The sequence below is a fragment of the Peromyscus maniculatus genome, chromosome 11 (assembly GCF_049852395.1).
Source record: "Peromyscus maniculatus bairdii isolate BWxNUB_F1_BW_parent chromosome 11, HU_Pman_BW_mat_3.1, whole genome shotgun sequence".
Classification (NCBI taxonomy): Eukaryota; Metazoa; Chordata; class Mammalia; order Rodentia; family Cricetidae; genus Peromyscus; species Peromyscus maniculatus.
The window spans coordinates 19,894,099-19,918,213 of record NC_134862.1 but is presented as its reverse complement, the minus strand read 5'-3'; the positions used below and the strand labels follow the sequence as shown (position 1 = coordinate 19,918,213).

At 42.6% G+C, this 24,115-nt stretch overlaps 1 long non-coding RNA gene across 1 annotated transcript in view; it reads right to left on the bottom strand.

Annotated features, from left to right (window-relative positions):
* LOC143267707 (uncharacterized) overlaps positions 1-23,817 on the bottom strand; it is a 41,269-nt gene extending 17,452 nt beyond the window's left edge. The window contains exon 1 of the long non-coding RNA XR_013043127.1: positions 23,765-23,817. This is a non-coding gene — a long non-coding RNA (uncharacterized LOC143267707). The remainder of the gene's footprint in view (positions 1-23,764) is intronic.
* Positions 23,818-24,115: the final 298 nt, after the last annotated feature.

Genomic DNA, 24,115 nt, shown 5'->3' with positions numbered 1-24,115 from the left:
CTGATAAAACATAACATATCAAGTTGTAGTAAGACTAAGCACCTCCCCTTGTATTAAGGCTGGGCAAGGCAACCCAGTATGAGGAATAGGGTTCCAAATGCCAGTAAAAGCATCAGACAGCCCTTGTTCCCAGTGCTAGGAGTCCCACAAGAAGACCAAGCTATACAACTGTCACATATTTGCAAAGGTAGGTCCCATGTAGGCTCCCTGGTTGTTGGTTCAGACTCTGGGAGCCCCTGTGAGCCCAGGTTAGTTGATTCTGTAGGTTTTCTTGTGATGTCCTTGACCCCTCTGGCTCCTACAATCCTTCCTCCTTCTTCAGCAGGATTCTCTTCGCATGGCCTAATGTTTAACTGTGGGATCTGCATCTGTTTCCACCAGTTGCAGGACGAAGCCTCTCTGATGACTATTGGGCTAGGCACCAATCTATACATAGCAAAATATCTTGAGGCATCATTACATTGACCTTTTTCCCCCTCCAGTCATGTTTGGGTCTCTCCTAGGTCTCTGGCCTATCCAGATCCTGGGTTCCAGCACTCCAGGTTTTCTATTTTTAATCTTAGTATTTATATGACGAGGGTCCTTAATAACATAAATGTTTCGATTTCCTAATATTTCACATTTCCAAAATTAGTGAAGTGTTCATAGCAGTGTTAGCAGCGATCAGAAGTGGAACAGGAATCAGAAGACAGAACGCTAGCTCCCACAGCGCTAGCACTTTACTTGGCTCCCGGCACCTAGAACCTACATGTTAGGTGCTTAATAAATGCTTATGTAATGAGTAAGTGATTGATTATGAACCATAATGACTCCGTGAAATTGTCGGCCCTTTTAAGGTACTGAAAAATGATTTTTCAGTTTTTCTATCCTTTGTCAAATGGATTGCTGCCTTCATTTCTACTTAATTACACTCCCTGCCTGATAACTAATGCCAGAAAACATTCAAGTAGCTTCTTTTTAGAAGTAATATGGTAATTTCCCTTAAGTTCAGAAAATCATCAACTGTCCCAGAAGAGCTCTAGATGGACACTGCACATATTATCTCTATTTATATTCCCTTTAATCTAAGGAGGAAGCCAGCCCGCCAAGACCTGTAATAACTGATAAGACCATTCATTATGCAGTCTGAAGGCACAGTTCTCAATGGCAGTGGAGCACGGACAGCTGCCAGGGGCTAAATGCCAATCGTGTGCTCACGTGGGCTGCTACATTAAGGAAAGATAGTGAGGAAAATGTAAATGTGGAGCTGTGGTTTAATCAGAAATTATTTTTACAAGGGCTGTTGGATTCCAATGATATGGGAGTTGTCAAATGGTTGCATTAAAACTGAGTTCTTAGGACTGCTTGCACATTTATATTCCTCAGGATATCTATAAAAAACCTTCTATATGGTATTTGGGTGTGGGGAATAAGGTGTGCTTTCCTTCTTAATTTTTCTGCAAAAAAAAAGCATTGTCTACTGTTGCTATAAAAGGAAAAATAGGAAAGAAGAAAAGGGGGAGACAAGAGGGGGAGGAGAAAGAGAGAGTCAGAGACACTGACATGTCTGTTACCCAACTCAAACTAAATGAACGAGAATTTCTGATGCCAGGCCTGGACATGTGAATTTGAAATTTATTGACGTTCCCTTCCTCTGACTTGAGAATTGCCTTGAAGTTGCTGCAGGTTCTCTGGCTAATGCAGTAGCTTCTTGCTAGCAAATGGGTAAGTTTGTTTTGTTCTTTTCAGAAAAAAAATCTATTGGCTGTAGACTGGATGTGATGCAAAGGCATTGTGGGTGTGGATGGAGCTAATGTCTGGAAATAGGAAGCACTGTTGGGCAATGCATTAATCACTATTGTGCTTACATGGAAGTTATCTAAAAGCACTGTGGAAATCAATGGATCTCCTCATCTGATTAGCAACTTGGCTGCCTGTCTATGCAAGATAATGGGCTTGAGTTTAGCATCTCTGAGCACAGTGGCTTCAAGGAGACAAGCCCCTTCCCTGCATGTTTGCAGTGAGATAGTCTAAGTATTGGCTCAGGGTCCTAATTACAGCAATAATGGAGCATCCTTCATAATAAACTGCAGGCAGGAGCCTAATTAATGAGCTCAATTCATCTGAAGCGAAGAGTCCACCTACTGCGAAAGAGAGACGCATATCCATCAAATGAGTGAGAGGTGGGGTGTGCAGAGTGTGCTGTCAATGCCGTTTTAACATCTTTTATCAGTGCCTCTCGGAGCACTTTATAAACATTAACTCTCGTGTACTCTTGGGAAAGTTTATAATAGCGTATTGTCTGGCAGGCGAATAAACCATAGCCTTGGATCACACCAGTAACGCTGCTCTCCAGGGGCTGAGGGCTCAGGAGCTTTGGCTCACAGAGGCCAAGGAAGGATTAAAGAGTGGTTTGGGGCAAGAAATGTGGCAAGTCATGTTTCAGATGCACAATTTGATTCTCATCGGAGCAAGAGGCAAACCCTAGAGTCAGTGTTTCTACTGAGAACCGAGGATGGGGCCTGGGGCTCAGTAACTAGAGTGCTTGCTTAGTCCGCACAGTCTAGCCTTTAATCCCCGGGACCCATCACAGGTGTGGTGGCCAACGTCTGTGATCTCAGCACATCAGAGGTGTGAGCAAGAGGATGAGAAAGTCAAGGCAGTCTTAAGCTGCACAGCAAATCAGAGGCCAGCACAGGATACATGGGGCCTTGTCTCCAGAGGGCTGGGTGGGAGTGTCTCTTATGCCAAGGTTCAAAGGACTCTTTGAAGATAGGTACTTTGTTTTAGAGGTTCTGTTTGGCTCTTTGAGCCGTGAGCTGTGGCTCTCCCCAAGGATATTGTAGGACATTAGTGACATTTCCCATTGCTGTGACAAAATACCAGACAAAAGCAAGTTAAGGAAGGGAGGGTCTGGTTGGTCACAGTTTGAGAGCTCAGTCCATCATGGCAGGGACGGCATGGCAGCAGCAGTAAGGGGCGGGCAGTGGGTCACACGGCGTCGAGGTCAGGGAGAAGAGAGATGAATGCTGGTGCTGAACTCTTTCCTTTTTACCGTCTGGGACCCGGTCCATGGGATGGTACACTTACAGTTGGAGTTGGTCCTCACTCCTCAATTACCCCAATCTACAAACTCCCTCACAGGTTTGTCTCCTAGATGACCCTAGACCTTATTAAATTGGCAATCAGTATTAACCATCGCATACAACATAGCCTGGGTTAGTCGGTCTGGGATTGGATTCTGTCTGTGTAGCCTTGTTCTGGTGACCTCGCTATGCTCTCCCTTCTCTGGGCTGCAGCATCTCCATGTCTCTGGATGAAGTGGATGGTGTTACTGGTTACACGGGGCTGCTGTAATGAAGAAAGCAAAGGTGGGTAACGCCTTACTAAGAGACTGTATTTTACACACAATGCTCGCTGCTTAAGACAGGCCAGGCAAGCAGCTCTAAATAAATATGATTACAGCGAAGTTAAGCTTCTTCCTTTCTCTTGGTGTGAGACTAGAGCAGAGAGGCCCTCGCAGAACCCACCATACAATCCAGGAAAGATGTCATGAAGGTGCAGAGAACCAGGTAGGTCTACGAGCTGTCTGAGACAGATGAGATCAGTTAGGTTGCCATTCAGTCTGGAAGGAATTTTTACAGGCCTGTCTTTTGGCTCCTATCTTTGCCCCAGCTAAGAATGAACCATTATATTTGTTTCTAGGCATTTTTGTGAGAAAGCACATAAACTGGGTGGCTTAAAAACAGCAAAAACTTATTTCATTTTAGAAAGCCAAAGGTCTAAAAACAAAGCTTTGTCCGAGTTTATGCGGAAGAGCTTCTGGTAACCAGTGGTGTTCCCTGGCTGTGGTCAGATATATCAGATCCCTTTCTCCCCATTCTCCTCCACATGGCTTTTTTCCTTTGTGTTGTGGCTCCCAGCTTCACTCTGATTTGGTCATTGGGTTCAGATCGCCTCTACGCCAGTGTGACCTCAATTTGCATACACCTGCAAAACTTTCTTTCTGAGGTCATATTCAAACCACACAGAAGTGAGGACTTGGTCATATTTGTGTGTGTGTGTGTGTGTGTGTGTGTGTGTGTGTGTGTGTGTGTGTGTGTATGTGTATTCCAACCAATAACACCATTAGAGAGGTATCAGTCACAGCAGAGGCAATCCTGTGACATCTTCCTCCTAAAAGGGATGAAAAAAAGAAAGGCTCTGGCAGATGGTGTGCTGGAACCCCTTGGCAGCCTCTGGAGACAAGTGTTTGACCATCAAAGGGCTCATGACATTTGTATCTGCCTCTAACTGGCACCCAACACCCCCCAAAACAACTTCACAGGCAACCCCCAGCCGATTGTATCCTTCCTGTAGGACTTTGAGGCTGTAAAACCGTGTGCCTTATCACTCAACAACAGATGTTGCTCTTGAGGGTTCTGGAAGTAACATCACGTTTACCATATTAAATATATGCTTGCAGTAGATACAATTCAACTGCTTCAGAAGCAGATTTCCAAGAATATATTTAATATTAGGGTTTCTACATCACCCCCAAACATTTCTTTATTGTCAATGGATGCCAATCTATTTGCATGTAAAATTTCTTTTTCCCAGTACACAAACCATACCACCACTTAAGCATTTCTTTTTCACATGCTGCTGAGCTTATCAGTTGTCTCCCAGAGGAAGACATTATAAAGCTTCCTTTTTGAGACAGTGGCTTAACTGGAATTCTAATGCACCTGAAATGGTACAATGAACAGATTGTAGCTGATGGGAAGCAGACAGGCACAAGCAGAAGAGGTGAAAGATGCTGTGTGCTACCAGATATGGACATTTATAGGTGTTCAGCCATCTCAATAAAAGGTGCAGTGGATGAAGAGTTCGCACATTTGATGGAGATGAGCCAAAATAAATTTAAGTTTGAACAAGTTGCATTTGAGATGAATACGGTCATATGAATGGAGATGTCAAGGAAGCCAGTTGTTTATGGCGAGTCCACCAAAGAAGACCACTCAGACACAGTCTCGTCCATTGAAAGTCTTCACTCCAGCGGCTGGGACTACATTCAGCTGTTCAAGATCTAGGTACAGTGCCAAGTGTTTAGGGTGAGGGGTTTTTAAAGTCAAAAGCCATGTCCTGATATCTTCCTTGGTAGCTGCAGAGGGAGGTTTTCTGCAAGCAAGCAATTTAACAGAAGCTAAAGAGCATCTTGACTTCAGATTCCTAGAATGGAGATAGATAATTTTCTGTGGGATTCTACATCAAAGAGATAAAATTCTAGTTACACCTAAAACAGCCTCAGCAAGAAAAAAGCTGGAGGAACTCCTGCACTGTCCTACCCTGCCACACAATGTCTCTGTTCTAGGGTGAGTGTGGGAGCCCGTTCTTGGGTTCCTTGTGACTTTACCCAGTAGGTCCAAATAGAGGATGATCAGGACCACGGGCCTGAGTGCAGGTGTCTGAGATGGTCTGCACTTGGCTGTGCTGGGGGAGGAGGTCTTTTGCTCCACCCCTTGGCGTCTCTATAAAAACCCTTTTCTTTCTTTAGTCCCTTTTTTTTCTTTTTCCTTTAGTCCCTGTTCATGGCGCCATTCTGTGGGGCGTTTACCCACAGCTTCCAAGAGTTTTCTTGAGTGCGATCAGCAGGAAATATTAGATAGAAGGATTTATAGCAGAGAATCTTGTGGAGATAAACAGATAGAAAATAAAGGATAGCCTCGAGAGGGCCTGGAACCTATTCCAACGGGCCCCGACTGTCTCTGGCCCAGGGTGTTTATAGAGACGCCAAGGGTTGGAGCAAAAGACCTCCTCCCCCAGCACAGCCAAGTGCAGACCATCTCAGACACCTGCACTCAGGTCCGTGGTCCTGATCATCCTCTATTCGGACCTACTGGGTAAAGCCACGAGGAACCCAAGAACGGGCTCCCACAGGTGAGATCTCTCTTATAGATACTGACTTAGGCCAAAGAGTAAAATGGACAGAGTAAGAATAGACTTAAACCTTGGAATGAACTGGGGTCACTTGTGCACAGAGGATGAGGAGCCCATGATGAGGCTTGAGAGCAGCAAGCAGGGAAGAGACAAGGACACCGAGGAGGAGAAGACAGACCTGGTGTTGGTGTGACTGGGGACATAAACAATTAACTACTTAAGAAGGGAGGATTAGGATTGCCGCCAGACCAGGAGTAAAAGGCTTTCAATGACTTTTAGGAGCAATGCATGTTTAGTAGGCCAGGGAAGATTCAGGTTCAGGATAACTGAACACAATGGTTCTCCTCTTTGTTATTGCCAACTGCCCTCTAAATATTTATCTTCGTGCCCATAGATTAGTGAAGCTCTCAGTCCTCATCAGAGAAGCATCTTTCTGCAGTGGATAGCAGTTAATATAGGAAACCTATCTGGTCAAAGTGCAGAGGATAAGTTGTGCTCAGCCATAAATGGGACATCCTTTTCTCACTCCCTTCCCTCAAGGCTTGGGGAACATTTGGAAAGATTGTAAGAATCAGAAGTCAGGGAAGAATGCTGAGAAACAGTGTTTTCTGGACATGACAGACTACTGCATTTATGAACTCATAGCAGTTGTGATTGCTCACATAATGCCTGTGAAAATCAACACAATCCACATTCCAGTGTGCATGGGGGAGGCTCACGAGGCCCCACCCTTAGCTGAGGAAGTATTGACGCTTGGCAGCTGTTTGTGCAGGAAGAGTTAGTTTTCCATAGGGATGTGGCCCTACCAGGCCGCCGTGCTCCAGCCGCTCTCTCTGTGCCCACGTGCATAGTGGTGGCACTAAGTGGCCTCGGCGACATATAGACACACACACAAAACATGAAGTTGGGAGGGGATGTAGTGGTGGGGTCTGGGAGGAGTTGGGGGGTGGATTTAAGCAAAATACATTGTATGCATGTATGTATGTATGTATGTGTGTATATATATATATGCAAATCTCATAGAATAAAAAACACTATGCTAAAAGCATGTTAAGTCATTCCCACTCTTCGCTGCCATCTACATTGAGTGTAACTCTTGAAGGTCTTTCTCAGTGTGCTCATGATGTGGCTCACTATCACCTTCCTAGTCAGGCTTACACCCAAGGATTCACCAGGTTTCTTTCATGCATGGAAGTTACTGTTCCCTTCAGAGAACATACTTATGTTTTCTTGACTCCATCCACACTGCTCTTCCCTGTGAATAGCTTCGCTGTGCCCTACACCTAACAAATCTTAACCATCGTAGATGCCCAACTCAAATACCATCTAACGTCTCTTTTTATTTGCTTCGTTAGTCTCCCAGCATCACACCAGAGAATAATCTTCTCTGATTATTCATTTCGCTTAGCAATGCATAGTATAGTTCTTTCTTTCTTTCCATATATGTGTGTGTATATATATATGTGTATGTATGTATAAATGTATATATAATTTTAAAAAATGATTCCATTTTATTTTTGAGGGGTATTGGCATTTTGCCTGCATGTATATCTACGTGAGGTGTTGGATACCATGGAAATGGAGTTACAGACAGTTGTGAATTACCATGTGGGTGCTGGGAATTGAACCAGGGTTCTCTGGAAGAACAGCCAGTGCTCTTAACCTCGGAGCAATCTCCCCAGCCCCAGTCCCTGTTTCCTCACACTGAAAACTTTTGATCTGTAGGTTAGCTCACAAAATCCCCAGGACAAGGTCCTACATATTGTGATACCTTCCTGTCACTCCATGTCACACCTAGACAACTGAGGGACATGGTGATTCTTGATGTGGACAGTTTTCTTTTATTTTTGAGACATGGGGAACAGGTTGGTTTGATGCAGTGAGCAAAAGGTGGAGGCTGAAAAGTTTTTGTCAGCTCAGAATAGTGAAGAATCTTGTATGATATCCTATAGTTATTTAATGGCAAAGCTAGGATGTGAACTCAGAACGCTGGGCTGTCTTAAAGCTCATAGGAAAATGTTTTCCTAGTGACATGAACTTCAGGCTGAGTTTGCTTCCACTTGACAAGTCACAACTGGCTGCTTCCATGTTGCCCATTCCCCATCCGTGTGTGTAGAGAAGGGGAGGCATGGGCAGATGATGCCTTTACATAGCATAAGCTCTTCAATACTCTGTCACTGGGGAGTGTGAGTTTCCAAGAGGCGAGTACATCGAAATGGCCACCTTATTAAGAACAGAGCAGAAGCTGTCAACTGGATTTCATTTAGAAAATCATCTGAGACTTGTCCGAGAAATGTAGTGAGCAGTGACAATCTGATCAAGTGACCATTAGGCAATCCAGAATTAGTCTTGTTGAGATGAATACCCATTGTCAAGGTTACTAGATTAAGCTGGATACTGTTTGAAACCAGGCTATGGAACATAGTTCATCCACAATCACCTCCTCTTGGGTCACCCATAACATGTGCCTGTGATTGCCCATTGAGTCAGTCACATTAAAAGTGCCAGAAGCTGAACATGTGGTACATGCCTGTCTCAGCTCTCAGAAAGCTGAGGTCAAAATGAGACTCAGTCTCTCAAAAAATAAAACGCACGAGTCACTGTTGTGGATGTAACAAAGACATAAAATCTGACTGAAGCCTCTTCTAGTATTTAATGATCAGTCAGTACTCAAGTCCAGTGATGGTGACTCTCCCTTTTCTTGTATTATTCACTGTCCATGAGAGGACTTCTGTTTTCTGTTTCCCAACAGTATAAACCTACAATACATCTGCTCTGCTTTCAGAGAAATCCTCATTTGAATTGTTTTAATTTCTTATCTAAAAGAAGAAAAATGCTCAGGCCCTCTGAGAAAAGCTATTATTACTTCCTAGAAGAGGCAGCCTTCTAGAGAGCAAACCCAAATTGTTTAGTAGTGGATGAGAACACTGTATTCCTTGTTAGTTAGTAATATGGAATCTTATTCCCAATGCCTCCCTTCCTTCAAAGTTGCAGTTGAACTTTAGTTTCCCTATGGAAAAGTGTCAACATGTTACTGCCCTTGACACTGCTCCTCACTTGTGACACAGATGTGACACACTCTAGTCACATTACACACAAACCTGGCATTACAGATTATGTGTAGATCATAATTCATTTCAAGAAAGTATGGTCATGAAGTGTGATTTATGGGGATTTACAATTGCCATAGAGCAGGCTATCTTTTCCTGTGATAATAGTACTGTAACTGGGGGCTGTGTCTCTGATACAGAATGCAGTGTCTAATAAATAATGGATGTGTGAAATATGTTCCATAAAATCAAATATACAAAACTATTAGCCTCTTCAGTTAATTAAAATAGGAAGGCCTATAAATTGAGCATAAATCTACTGTGCAGTTACATAACAAACTCCCAATGGGCGATAAAGTGCACAAACAGCACATGAAAATTATGAGCAGCAACTCAAAGATGTGACCTAAAATAGAAGCTGAAGTTCGCTTTAAGTCATACATTAACTATACTTTTCCATGTTTGATTAGCCCTTGGAGAAAGCCCCTGTGGGTGTTTGTTCTACAAGATTACAAAGATAATTTCAGAGAGCAAGAGTTAGGTTGTGTGAATGGTGCTACCAGAGACCAGGCTACAGAAGTGCACTGGGGTCTCAGGACACTTAAATCTCCCCCGGTGTCAAGTGGACAATATACAGGCTTCAGAACTAGCCCAGCTAAGGGCTTCTCATTCTAGCTTTCTTAGTTCATGAATGAAATGAGAAGTGATGTCCTCCCACTCCACCCCACTAGGATTCTAGAAGCTAGAAAACACTGTGAGTCTGATTTGGATGCATATCTTGAAAAGTCTTCTGCTGTGGATATCACTCTATATAAATAAAACACTGATGACCAGTGACCAGGCAGGAAGTATAGGCGGGACAAAGAGAGAGGAAAATTGGGGAAACAGGAAGAAGGAGGGGAGACACTGCAGCCACCGCCAGGATAAGCAGCATGTAAAGACTCTGGTAAGCCACCAGCCACGTGGCAAGGTATAGATTTATAAAAATGGGTTAATTTAAGATAAAAGAACAGTTAGCAAGAAGCCTGCCATGGCCATACAGTTTATAAGTGATATAAGCGTCTGAGTGATTATTTTATAAGTGGATTGTGGGACTGCGGGGCTTGGGGAACCTGGAGAGAAGCCCTCCAGCAACAGTCTTCAAAAGATATTAAGACCTGTGTTGATATTTTTCTGGGTAGTCATTCCATTAATGTTAGGAATATTAAAAATATTTGTCAAATTCCTCTTCATGGAGATGTATGTTGGATGAGGTTGAATAGTGAGGTTATGTCTTCCTCAAATGTTCCTTTCTGATGACCTTCCCTTTTCCCTTAAAGCTTCACATGCACATTCTTAGACCAATCGGTGTATTCTAATGCAACCTAACACTGCATCAGAAACCTGCAAGCACTGAAGATTATTTTTCCATTTCTGGAAAAAGGCTGGAGTCAGTGCCACATCACCACTGTAAGCACTAACAAATTCTTTTCAACTCCATTAGCGAGCTAGCAAGAAGGCAGTGATACTGAGACCAAAAACTAAATGCAAGTAATTTATTGAACAAGATGGAACATTAACCTACACGTTCACCTTGAGTAAACTTGTTCTGTCCCAGTGAAAGGGAATGTGGTGTCCAAGTCTTGAGTTAGAGACAGTTGCAAAACCAGGACTCACCTATTCAGTGTCTGAGTTAGAATTATCATATAGAAAGTGAGAAACTCATCAGTCAGGGTCCTCATGGTGAATTGGCAATGAATCTATACCAGGGCTGAAAGGAAGGGGAATTTATGAAGAGACTACACATCTTGAGTCTTGCAAGTAAGCTGAGGGAGAATCAATCTTCCTTGGGAATTCAGAAGGATAATTCTGAATTTTTAGGTATTTGCTTCCAATACTTAGAATCCTGGTGATTCCTAAGACTTCAAAGCAAGAATTGGTCAAGGTAGGCCAGGACCCACTGGTGACCCAGATGTCTGGCAAAAGAATTAGATAGTTTTCTGAGGAACAAACCATCTCAAACACAGGCCTGAACAGTTCTCCATGTCACAGTTCTATGTGCTATAGCTACCCAGGTAAACATTACACATGAGGAAACAGTGGCAAAAGCAAACTGGTCGGAATGTCAGAGCATAGAAAGGCACAAAACCTCAGATGGTGGAATGATCAGATGCAGAAAAGCAGTTTGTCAAACACTGAAGGAAAGAAAATATCTGTAGAATGAGAAATTAAAATTTCCCAGAACTGTAGAGATGTTCTCATCATTAAAAACCCTGCAAGTTTGACAGCAAAGAAAACATGGATGAGGAGGGAATTGTAAATTAGAAGGTTCAGAGAAATTATCTAGAATATACACAGGGCAAGAAAGAGACTGCATGTGTGAGGGAAACTAATGGAAGTTCAGTTAGAGTTCTAAAACACAACCCATTTGGGTTTCTAAAAGGAGGTGGGCGAGGTGGGGCCAAGGAAGTACTTGAAGCAATCAAGTCTGTGAATTTTCTATGGCAGCTTGCTTTCAAGAGAGGAAACCTAAGTGGGATGCCATAGTTCTTTCAAGACCTAGTTATAGGGCTGCTGTCTCACCAGCTGTGCAGTGTTTTACTCTTAAATTGTTATGTTCAGTCCAAAATCATTTTAGAGTATGCCAAACTGATTATCAGGAAAATTTAAACTAAAACCAAACTATGAGATCATTGGATGCAGTCTCTGTCTCTGTCTCAGTCTCTTCCCCCACCCCCCGCCACCTCATGTGTTCCTCTTTCTCTGGCTTATAGCTATGTGAAAAACATTTCTCAAAAACAAGTGAACAAACAAACAATCACTAAAATGGAGCCGGGGTTGTAGCACAGTCATGCACTGCTTGCCTCTCGGGTCTGAGCTTCATCACTGCAAAATGTGACTCTATCATACTTCCCCTAGAATCACTGAACTGATTTTAAAATTAGAATAATTATGTTACCAAAAATGTAAGGCAAATGAAATTGTTGATATGAATATAAAATGGGAAAACCTTTTGGAAAATAATTAGATGGTTCTTAAATAGTTAAACAAACACTTGTTCTAAGTCACTCTACTACTGGGTTTGTATGCAAAAGAAATGAGTGTGTGTGTGTGTGTGTGTGTGTGTGTGTGTGTGTGTGTGTGTGTGTATTTGTTACAGCAAGACTTTAATAAGAATGATCTTATCAAGACCGGCGGTGGTGGCACACGCCTTTGATCCCAGCACTTAGGAGGCAAAGGCAGGCGGATCTCTGTGAATCCGAGGCCAGCCTGGTCTACAGAGCGGGATCCAGGACAGGCACAAAGCTACACAGAGAAACCCTGTCTCGAACCCCCCCCCCAAAAAAAATGATCTTATATTTATTATTGCCCAAACACTAGACCCAACCTAATGTCCATCAAGAAACAGACATAAACAGGTTGTGTCATATTTACACAATAGGATCGCATGCAGTAATAAACAGAAGCAATTGTTGATATATGCAATAACACAAAGTAAACCTCAGAATAATTATGATAAGTAAAAGAAATCAGATCTAAATTATTATATTAATAAAAGAGTCAATGAGAAGGGAACTGGTCTACAGTTGTAACAGGTTGATCGGTAACTAGGAGGAGGCCTTGTGGAGGGGGGACTGAAGATTTTGTGCTGATAAAAATGTTCAATATTTTGTAGTGATTTAATGTAACTGCTAAATTCAAAAAATTGACATTAAATGTGTGCAATGGATTATACTACAATTACACTCTGTTAAGTTGTAAACAGAAAAAAAAAAAAAAAAAAGACCAGAGAAGACAAAATTTTAAGACAGAAGAAAAATGTTCTCATATGGAGGGTCTGATGTGAAATAGGAATAATAAGCAAAATGGATAATATTTTGATAGATCTGAGGAGACTTCATTATAAAGAGGAAATGCCATGTTTGGTTTTAGGGGTTAGTGTAGAGCTAAAATGTTGCTCAGCAGTGAGTGACATGTAGTCTAGGGAGAAGCTGGTAGGTTATGGTCATTTTTATTCATTAGTGGTACAAAGGCTGAATAATTTTGGCTTTAAATAAATTTAGTTTTGTTTTGTTAAGAACCACCCAAAGAATGTAAAAACAGCGGGGGGGGGGGGGGGGGCGTGGTGGTGGCACATGCCTTTAATCCCAGCACTCAGGAGGCAGAGGCAGGCGGATCTCTGTGAGTTCAAGACCAACCTGGGCTACAGAGTGAGTTCCAGGGAAGGTGCAAAGCTACACAGAGAAACCCTGTCTCGAAAAACAAAAACAAACAAACAAACAAAATAAATAAATAAATAAATAAATAAATAAATAAATGTAAAAACAGTATAAGACTTCCAAAACATAGAAAAATGAAATGATTAAAGCATAATGTTGGGATTATGCTCAATTGTTAAAATGTTTGTTGTGCAAGTATGAGGACCTGATTTCTGATCCCAAGCACCACTGAAGAAGCCAGGCTATAATCTGAGTACCAAGGAGACAGAGACAGAGAATCCCTGGGCCTGACAGCCAGCCATTCTAGCTGAAGTGGTAACTCCAGCTTCAGTGAGAGACTGTTTCAATAAAACAAGGGGAAGAGGAATTGAGAAAACCCCCATGTGGACTTCTGGCTGCCACATGCATCCAAACACAGGTACACACATATGAACATGTGCACACCCACAAAAGAACTCCTATTGTGCCAATAAAATAGTAAATATGTTTGGAAAAGATGGTCAAAACAGCAAAAAATAAGATGATGTCTCAGTTTCCTGTGGCTATTACAATACACCAGGGCTTGTTACCACAACACTTGAAGGGAAGTTGTTAGCTTTCCATTCTTATCTAAGAAGGACATTAGCAGTGTCAGGCTAGGGCTGCCTAAGCTGAGAATCAGAAAAGGACTGGCAGAATGAGTCCGAAGAAAAGAGAAGGTAAGAGTAAAGAAGCAGAGCTGGAGAGATGGCTCAGCGGTTAAGAGCACTGGCTGCTCTGCCAGAGGTCCCGGGTTCAGTTCCAGCACCCACATGGCAAGCTCCTAACTGCCTGTAACTCCAGTTTCAGGGGATCTGATATCCTCACACAGGCATATATGCAATGCACATGAAATAAAAATAGATAAATTATATATATAAAAAAAAGAGTAAAGAAGCAAGATTCGGGCTTTCAAGAGTAAGATAGAGAACATACAATAGATGGAATCAGAAGGAAGGAGTCAAGCTGAGCACCTGCTGGAAGATCAGTTACAGGGGATGAACGAAAGCTATCATTATGTTAGTACATGGTCAAGAAGGGACAGCGTCCTTGCCATCTTGTAATTGCAAGTATGGGAAGAAACCTGTGAGCAGCGAGAGAGTACTTGGGGTAGGTAAGGTTTGGCATGCTGAAGAAGGAAGAATCCAGAAACTGCGGTTGGGTATAGCAGTTACTCCTGAGCAAAGAGGAACTCATTCTGCTGTATTCATTACCACGGAATCTTAGCTCCTGGATGCATCCACCAGACACATCTAATCTTGGACATTGCACCATTGATGCTGTTTTCATGAAGTCCATACTCAAGAACTATGAAATCAAGTTACAAAACTAATTGAAAAAAAAAGACAGAAATCTCATAATGTTTTAAGTAAGTTTACAGCTTCAGCTGGACTGTATTTGTAGCTGTGTTTGGCCACATGTGGCACAGGGGCTACCGACTGGACACATATATGACCAGAATAAAATGGGAATCGTGTCCTACTGTATTTGAAAACTAGGACACACCCAGCTCATGTGCTATTCCTGCACATGCACACCACAGCCTCTCACACCAAGGAGCCCTCTGGACTTCTTGCACTAGAACAGCACTTTAGCACTGAGCTTGGAACGGTCTTAAACAGTGAATCACTAATACACAGCCCAAAATAGGGGAATGCAGAGTTGAATGAACCTTGGAAAGGACTCTTGTTTACCATATGAGATCCAAAGCAAGGCAGAGGTCACCTTGTTAGCCCCTCTGCTAGAGACCTGTGTGTTAGATTATTCTAATTTTTCTCCTACTCTGTACCTGCCTGTGTTCACACATGACCCTGGGACTACTGACTTGGGGGTTACAGATAATATTTGACAAGTAGGTAAATCTGCAAATATGGACTCTATAAATAGTGAGGACAGAGTGGACTCCTTTGGAGGGAAGGATGAGGACAGTGGTGGAGGCCACCAGTGAGATTCCAAAACTAGAGGTGTTTTAGTGACATTTGGCATGGCTGTGACAAGTTCTTGAGAGAAACAGGCAAAAATGATCTAATCTGGCTTACAGTTTCAGGTTTCAGTCCATGGTCAACAGGATCTATTCCTCTGGGTTTGGACAAGGTGGACTTCCATGGAGCGGGCAAAAAAAAGTAGGGCTCCTTTCTTCACAGCAGACAGTTGTCAGAGAGAGAAGGGTTGGAGAGAAGATGTTCCTCAAAGGCACCCCCCCAATGGCCCGCCTTCTCCACTTACACTTTGCCTTCTGATAATGCCATTAAACTATGATCACATCGATGGGGTCATTAAGGAAGTCAGAGTTCCTATGATGCAATCACTTTCCACAAGCCCTTCCAAAGGGGCGTGTTGTTCCTGTGCTTCTAAGGACACAATCTCTTTAGCAACCACATTCTTTTTTTTTTTTTTTTTTTTTTTTGTACCTGTCAACACACTCCTATTCTGGCCAAACTACAGTTTTTCAAATTTTCCTGCTCTTCTCTTAGCTCCAAATTTTTACTACTAACCCACCTAAAAGTATCTAGTAATAACCATGCCACAGCCTGAATGCTGGGCTGCCTTGAGATTGACTCTGCCAGAACCAAGGGTGTAAGACAGTGGCAGAGCATCTGCCTAGCATGTGCAAGGTCCTGTGTGCCGTGCCCAGGATGGAACAAATACAAAAACTTCCCTGCTAGATTAATAGTTCATTGACTTTAAACTTCCTGAAATACCATTAAATTATGACTTCATTAATGGGTTAATCAACTGGTGAGAATAAAGCTTTCATGGTCTAACAAGTCTCCAAAGTTCCAACACCTGTCAGTCAAGACTTTAACATGAGTTTTTTGGGTGACTCTTCATATTCAATCTATATTAAATAGACAAAAATTTTATATGAATAATTTAATTATTTACATGGAAAACCCAAAACAAGTCTATAATAAATTATATAGTAAATCAAAGAGTAAAAATGTTGTTTCATGCATAAAATTTAATCTGCTTTTATATAAATCATGAACACTTAGAAAGTATAGTTTATGGCAATAAAATTCCATATGTATATGTATACATACAAAATATCTTGGTTCAAAAATCTCATGGGAACAGGAAAAATTTTTATGGTCAAAATTATTAAGCATTTTTTGAAACACATTTATTGAGATGCTAGTGAATCTGCTACAGAGTAAACTGGGTGCCCTGCCTAGCCAGAGGCATAAAGCAGTCATAGAGAATCCTTATCTGAGGGATGAGGGCTCAAGATCATTTGTGCTCTGTTCTTAAACTGATTCATGTGCCTCGGTGCTATTAGTTTTTATTCTTTACATGCTTATGGACACATGCACATATACACACACATATGCACTTTGTTATATACAAGGTGTTTAAACACTTAAAAGCAAAAACAGTGAACACCTCCAAGCTTTGACTGTAAAGAGACCAGCTCCCAGTCACCAGGTCAGGCTGTTTTGGGGGCATTCTGACTTACATCATTTTATTACTCCTAATAAATTTTCATTGAAATAACTCTCATGAACATGACTTTAGAGCAAAGCCAAGTGGAATCATAGTTCAGTTTGGGACTTGATCTGGATCAGTAGTAGAAGATGGAATGGGAATTTGAACTGAGACCTATTGACACCAAAAGAAATAGCTCTCACCTCAAAGGAATAAAAGACATAGTTTATTCTGGAGTCAAATTTGAGTGACTGTGGCCTGGGAACCTAGGTTTATTATGTCTCCCTAAATACAATGTTCTAACAAGGAAACAGTTTCATTAAATTTTTATAGTAACAGAACAAAGAATATTATATACAAATAAAGGTATTAAAAAATACAGTGGTTAAGTCTTGCATGGTGGCCCATGCCTTTAAAACCAGAACTGAGGAGACAGAGGAAGGCATGGCTCTCTGAGTTTGAAGCCAGTCTGTTCTACATAGTGAGGTGCAGGACAGCCAGGGCTACAATAGTGAGGCCTTGTCTCAAACACACACACACACACACACACACACACACACACACACACACACACACAGGTAGAAGCACTAAGTAGGTAGCCACAGCAGGATAGGAGAAGCTCAACTCTAGGCCTCAGATGTTTATCTCGTAGCATTCTTAGCCCTTCTGTGGGTGGGGAATAGAATTTAGTTGTTTATACATTCCAATTTTTAAAAAATTGTTTATAAGGATGCTAGATGGGACAGAGAGATGAGCAAGTAATGGCTCTTTAGGGCCTAAAGATAGCCTGAGAGAATTAGGTTCCCAGGCCTATAACATACCAAATTCTCCACAGTCGTTGCAACTTTAATCAGTCTTTGTAGACATGGCTCCTTTTTTAGGAATCCTCTTCACAGAATCCATCTCTTTTGCTTCAAGCATGTATGTGTTTTTGGTAAAGGCTAAACCATGTGGGGGGAAATGAGGCATATCTCTCTTCCTCACAGATGAAAGCTAGGGTCTCTTTTTCCTTTTGAGGCAAAGTTTCTTTGTCTTAGAATGACCTTGAACTTAAGATGTAGCCACAGATGACTTTAAACTCCTGACCGGCTGACCTCTACTTCCCCTGGGGCTCTTTCAAATCCACAGAGTGCCTAGTCATACACACTGCCACTACAGTCACGGCAAATGGCAGTTTGCCAAAGGAGTGAGAAAACCCTCCTCTACAAATACTTGTGTGAGACCAACAAGAAACCCTGTGGATAACGCTAATAGAGTCCAGCACAGTCCACCAGAAAGTGCATGCACAGAGAAAGTCTCAAACCAGCCAAAGGAAGCGATGGGGAGTCAGGCTGCTTCCAAGGCCTCACGTAAGGGGCAGTCAGTCCCCAGCTGAGGTTGCAAGACTACAGATGCTGCTGGCTGTCCCGAGGATGCTCTGCAGATTAGGCCATTCATCAAGGCAGGCATCCCCCTGGCTTTCTGCAGAGACCAATTAGCATCACTCTTGGAGATGGATCCTCTTCTCAAAGCTGCATCTTCTAACAGTGAGCCAGGAAGAAAATAACTTGCAGAGGTGATGAGGGCTAAGACCTCAGCAGGAGGCAGAGGTTTCTGATCTGGTGTGTTTACTGGAGAGGCTGAAATGTTTTTCCGAGGGTGGGCTTTATTTTACGTGATGTGAAGGCAGAAGTCTTCAGACTCACTTGTCTTGCCTTCCATGGTCCGTTTTACCCCAATACCACTTTTTAAAAACTTGGCACGGCAGAGTGAAGTTGTGACATTGTTCACATGGCTCAAACCACGCACTTCACTTATGAAATGGGACTTGGGAAATAGTCAGCTTTAAGTCTCCCCACAGCTGGCTCCCTGCATTAACGAGGCAACACAATCCCAGGTTCGCCCATTAGCTGCAGTCCCTGGATTTCACACTGCTTACCCATTCAAGTTTCCTGCAAAGTCCCACCGCCCCTTTCTCTCCTACATCTGCAGCCAGGGCTCCCTTGGCTTTTCAGTCCAGGGATTTTCTGTGTCTTATTCACTTCCAACATTTGCTCAACCCTCCCCCCACCTGCAACCTAACCCCAGTGGAAAACAGCTTCACACTATATAATTGAACTTTCTGGATGAGAAATCACAGCTCAGACATTGAGCTGTGTTTTTCACAGTCAATAAATGAATAAATTGAAGAGTTCATGCACAGCTGTGGTTTCTGAGGCAGAGAATCGCTGTCTTGGCCACATCTCACCCCTCCTTCTAAAATGGAGGTAAAGTTGGCAGGTGAACCTAGTCCAGCCCCCCTACTTGAGTTTGAAAATTAATCATTTGGTCATTCAACCAAAAATTCATTGTAGTAGAGAATTCAGTAACAGACAATTTGGAGCTCATATGAATGTTCCTCATGTACCCTTCTTATTTTGTTGGCAAAATATGCATAACATGAAATGTAGCATTTCATCTTTTTAAGAAGTGTACAGTTTCGTGACATTCAGTATGCTTACAGTGTTTTGTAGCCATTATCAGTATCTTTTCTAGGCTTTCAATGTCCAGAACAGAAACTCTGTGCCTGCTTGTTATATGGCCAAAATCCTCCCTTCAAGAAGGAGGAGAGAGGCTTGTAGGTTCAGGGAGCCGAGGAAATGTATTTATTTATTATCATTACAATGCTGGCTTTTATTTATTTCTTTTCTACTGTTTTATTTATTCTTGGACAATTTCATACACATTTAAACCTTATTTAGGGACTATTTACCATCACCCCTTTTAGACAAATTGCTAAAAGGTCTTAGTAAATAAAAAACCTGGAGCCAGATACAGGGGTGAAAACCTGAGAGATGAGAGGAACAGAAAAAGCCACAAGCTAACCTCACTTCACTGACACCTCAGTCTCCAAAGAGAGAGAAAGAGACCTACTTCCTGTATACCCACACCTATATACCTTTCTGTTCTGCAATCTCATTTCCTCTCTGTCCAGCTACATCACTTCCTCTTCCTGCCTAGCTCTGTCACTTCCTGTCTGTCTGTACAGACCTCCAGTCCTCCATGGTTAACTAGTTTTGGAATTTAAGGCATGTGCCACCATTGCAGGCTCTGTTCCCAGTGTGGCCTGGAACTCACAGAGATCCAGACAGATCCTTGCCTCCCAAGTGATGGGATTAAAGGCATGTGCTACCATTGCCTGACTTCTGTGTTTACTATAGTGGCTGGCTTTCTCCTCTGATAAATTTGATTGGGGGACACAGATAAAATATCACCACAACCCCTCGTTCTCTCTTCTCCTCTCCCCTCCTACTTTCCTTCTTTGTTCGTTGTTGCTGTTTGAAGAATCCACCGATTTTGTTTAGGGTTCCTTGTGTGCATATGATGTGGGGTTGTCCATTAGACCACGGGCAGCTTTCCCACAGCTGCACCACTGAAGAATAGTGACCACCTGTCTCCAGCAGCTGTGCAGACGGTGTGCAAACCACAAAGCAAGAGTGACGCCATTTCCAGAAGACAGCGTTTTACAGTGCTTTTCCCCTTCTGCCAGCCCTTCCATTCTTTTGGTTTCCTCTTTCATGTTTACTGAGTTCTCTCTCTCTCTCTCTCTCTCTCTCTCTCTCTCTCTCTCTCTCTCTCTCTCTCTCTCTCTCTCATGTGCCTGTGTGAGGATGTCCCATTCAGGACTGAATAATCAACAGTCACTTATTCTCAGCACCTTGCCCAGTTTTGAATCCCTGCATTAACAGCTGAGCACTGCAAAGGAAGCTGAGATCAGTGCAGATGACGGAGGTGGGGCCTGTGAAGTGGCCCGGGGAAGCCGAAGGGTCCACTTAAAGGCTTTAGTCTTAACGACTGCTGGGGCCGTTTGACATTTTGAGTTAAGAATCCGTGGTGTTCTTGTCATGTGGGTGGAAGAATTGGCTACGATTAACAAGAGACCAGAACACTAATGTGAGAACTTGGCTTTGCTGGCACAATTGATGGTGGGCAGCTGGGGCTGAAGACTCAGATGTGATTAAGAAGAGATGAGCATCATTGAGATGTGTACTCAGTCTCCTCAGAGTCAGTACACGGAAGCTGTGGTCCAGAGGGGGCCACGGCTGCACCTTACGCTGGCATCCAAATTTGACAACGTGTAAGAGTTTTGCAGATGGCGTTTGGTTTGAAGGCATAAAGGGGACATGGAAAGCAGCTGAGGCTTCACACTATGAGAGAACACTGGTGAAAATGTAGCCCCAGTTGCCATAGAAGCCCCAGGACTGTAGGGGTCCTGGAGAAAAGATGAGGCTTGGAACAACGTCGCAGGGGTGGAATCCCTGAAAAAAGTCCAGGAGTGGCTGTTGGTGAAGGTGGAGCTCGGATGCAGCAAAGACCCTGGCACTTACAGATAGATGCCAGTACTATGGGAGGACCACTAAGGATGGCAGCAGCTGTGGAGTGGAGTTGGCCTGAGCCTAGGAGACACACTGTATTCAGCTGGCAAGCCTGGAGAAGTAGATCCCCCAAGACACCTTGGAGTCAGAGGATCGTGACAGGGTCCCAGATGTCAAGCATGGAACTTTTTACCATATTGAATATTGACTTCATTTGAGTGTGACCATGCTCAGCTTCTTCCTTTTTGGAATAAGAAAGTGTGTAACTTATTTTTAATTTTATAGGAGCCAATAGATAATGAACTTCAGAGTTTTCAAGAGAATTTGGAATTTTAGAGAGACTTTGGGTATTTTACATAAGTTTTGGACTTTGAAAGAGACTTTGGATTTTTTTTTTTTTTTTCGAGACAAGGTTTCTTTGTGTAGCTTTGCGCCTTTCCTGGAACTCGCTTTGTAGACCAGGCTGGCCTCGAACTCACAGAGATCTGCCTGCCTTGCCTCCCAAGTGTTGGGATTAAAGGCGTACGCCACCATCGCCTGGTGACTTTGGATGTTTTAAAGAAAGTGCTTGAGTTTTTAAAGATTGTGGAACTTTTACAAGCTGAAGTTTTCATATTGTGATACTGATGTTAATATGAGATATTGCGATGAATAAAAAAGAAATGTTATGGATTAATAAGTGACATTTTTGAGTATCAAGTTGACAAGGTGTTAATTGTGCTGGTTGACTTTGTCAACTTGATGTTACCCTATACATGTCTGGGAAGAGGAAATCTTAATTGAGAAAATACCTCTGTAAGACTGGCCTGTAGGCAACTCTGTGGGGTCTTGATTAATGATTGATGTGGAAGGGTTCATCTGTGGGTGGTGCCACCCCTGACAGATGGTCCAGGATGGTATAAGAAAGCAGGCTGAGCAAGCCATGAGAAGCAAACCTCTAAACAGCATTCCTCTGTGGTTTCTGCTTCCAGGATCCTGCCCTGAATTCCTAATTTGTCTTCTCTTGATGATAGACTAAGACTGGAGAGTTGTAAGCTATAACCCTTTCCTCTCCAAGTTGCTTTAGGTCGTGGTGTTTTATTACAGCAATAAAACCCTAACTAAGACATCAAGGTTGAGAGCAGCACTAATCTATGTATATAAATACAAATATTTAGAAAGCAGTTTGATAACATGTTAATTTGCAAAAATCATCAGTCAGTCCCACTAGGGACTATGACTTTCTTAGCCTTTGGCTTTTAACCAAATTCACAGTATCAGGCATGATTTTCCCTCTATGTAGTGAGCCTACAAATCAAATAGAAAAGCAGCTGGTTATCCCCATAACATTCATGCCATTGCTGAACCAGTGGTAATGCTAGCATATCTTGCCTGACAACTCAGTACTACAGCATGCAAAGAGTCCACCACCGGGTATGACCATTGATGACTTTTCTCCCCTAGAAACCTGAGTAATGTCTTCCAACACCGTGAAAGCTAACCAGAAAACTTTCCAAGTCCATTCCAGCTTGATTTCTCTAAGTGGACGTTATGTTCTGTGGTAGATCTTACCATCTAGACAGTCAAGAGAAATGGTAATATGGTGCACTATTTTGAGGAGTTTCTGGCACCTCCTTAATCTCACGGTGGGGTATCTCACACCTGGCCCTGGAACTTTGGTTTAATATCCCATGACTTCTTGGAGCAGCGTTATCCACCCATGCCAAGTACCTCAGCTATACTCCTTTAAAAGTTAAGGAAATTTATTATGAAGCTCAGAAACAAAGAATTCAGGGAAATCAGAAAGTTACAAGACCCAGGAGGTCTCTGCTCAAGATGATGTGTAAGGGAAAATCTCCCAAGGTCAGGGCCCTAAGACAAGTCTAAGGTTCCAGGAAATGTGTCACCCATGGAATTTCTGGAAAGTGGTTACCCCCCATTACAAGTCTGGGAACCCAGAGGCTGCAAAGCAGGTGATGGACTCATTTGCCACCCAAAATCCTGAAAAGCAGTTTTATCTAGAAAACCAGTTTCTGGGTCTGGCAAAGCCATGCCTTCCCCAGTCCCTACTCTTAACTACAAAAATGACTGTCAGATTGTTCCTGGCGCATTTTCCTGCACCCTCAGGAAGCTATGCCACGCCAGGGCCCCACCTCTCCCAGCAATGAAAGCTGGATCTCACTGATGCCAGGTGGAGTCGTCTTTCCTTCTTATATCTCATCTGCTTGTTGATTGCAGTGTAAATATATAAACAGTCAGCAGTTGCAGGGGACGAGGAGCTCCTTCGGTGGAGCTGCCTGCACATTGGCACAGAGCTCCAGAATTCCAGCTCTGGTAAACCTTCACCCATACTGGTGTGGAGATTTCTATGATATGGCAAATTTTCAGTTGCTCCAATAAACTCACTGGTTCACCAAGCTGGAATGGAATCATTTCTTTGGTCTGTCATTTATGTCTATATAGGATGAACAGATACTTGTTTATGTCTCCCCAGGGAAAGTCTCACAGATACACTAAATAATATTTTCAAGGTTTACTCTGATTGCAGGATGTATCAAGATTTCATTCCTTTTATGGGTGAGTATCATCATATGTATGTATCACACTTTGCTTATCTGTTCATCCATTGATGGACATTTAGATTGTTTTCAGCTTTTCACCATTCTGAATAATGCTTCTATAAAGACTGGAATACTAGTATCTAAGCCCCTGCTTTCAAGTCTTTGGGTCTACACCTGGAAATGAAATCTCTAGATCATAGGGTAGGCTTTTGCTTGCTATTTGAGGAAATAGTCTCCCTTTTTAAATTCATAAGCAGAAGTCTGATTGTTGACACTGAGTGATAGCAGACATGAAATACCTGAGAAAACAAATCTCTCTCTGGAGCAGGGGATTTCAGAAGTCCCGGCAAGCTGGAGAGAATAGGGAAATATTCCTTTTGTAAGTTGAATTGGAATAAACATTTCACAAACTTACAGTCACCATCAATCCCACTCATACTTAAAATTGGTTAGCAAGCTGAATACGACTATCATATTTATCCCTAAAGTAGTAGCTACAGTTTTGTTTCAGTTCAATAACTTTGGATAGTGTCAAAGTCATCATCTAGTTTGAGGAGATGACCTCACTTGTCCACAGTCCCTCCAGTAGCCGATGGCAGATCTGCCATATTACCTGGTGGTTCTTCTCACTGTACTGTCCAACATGGGAA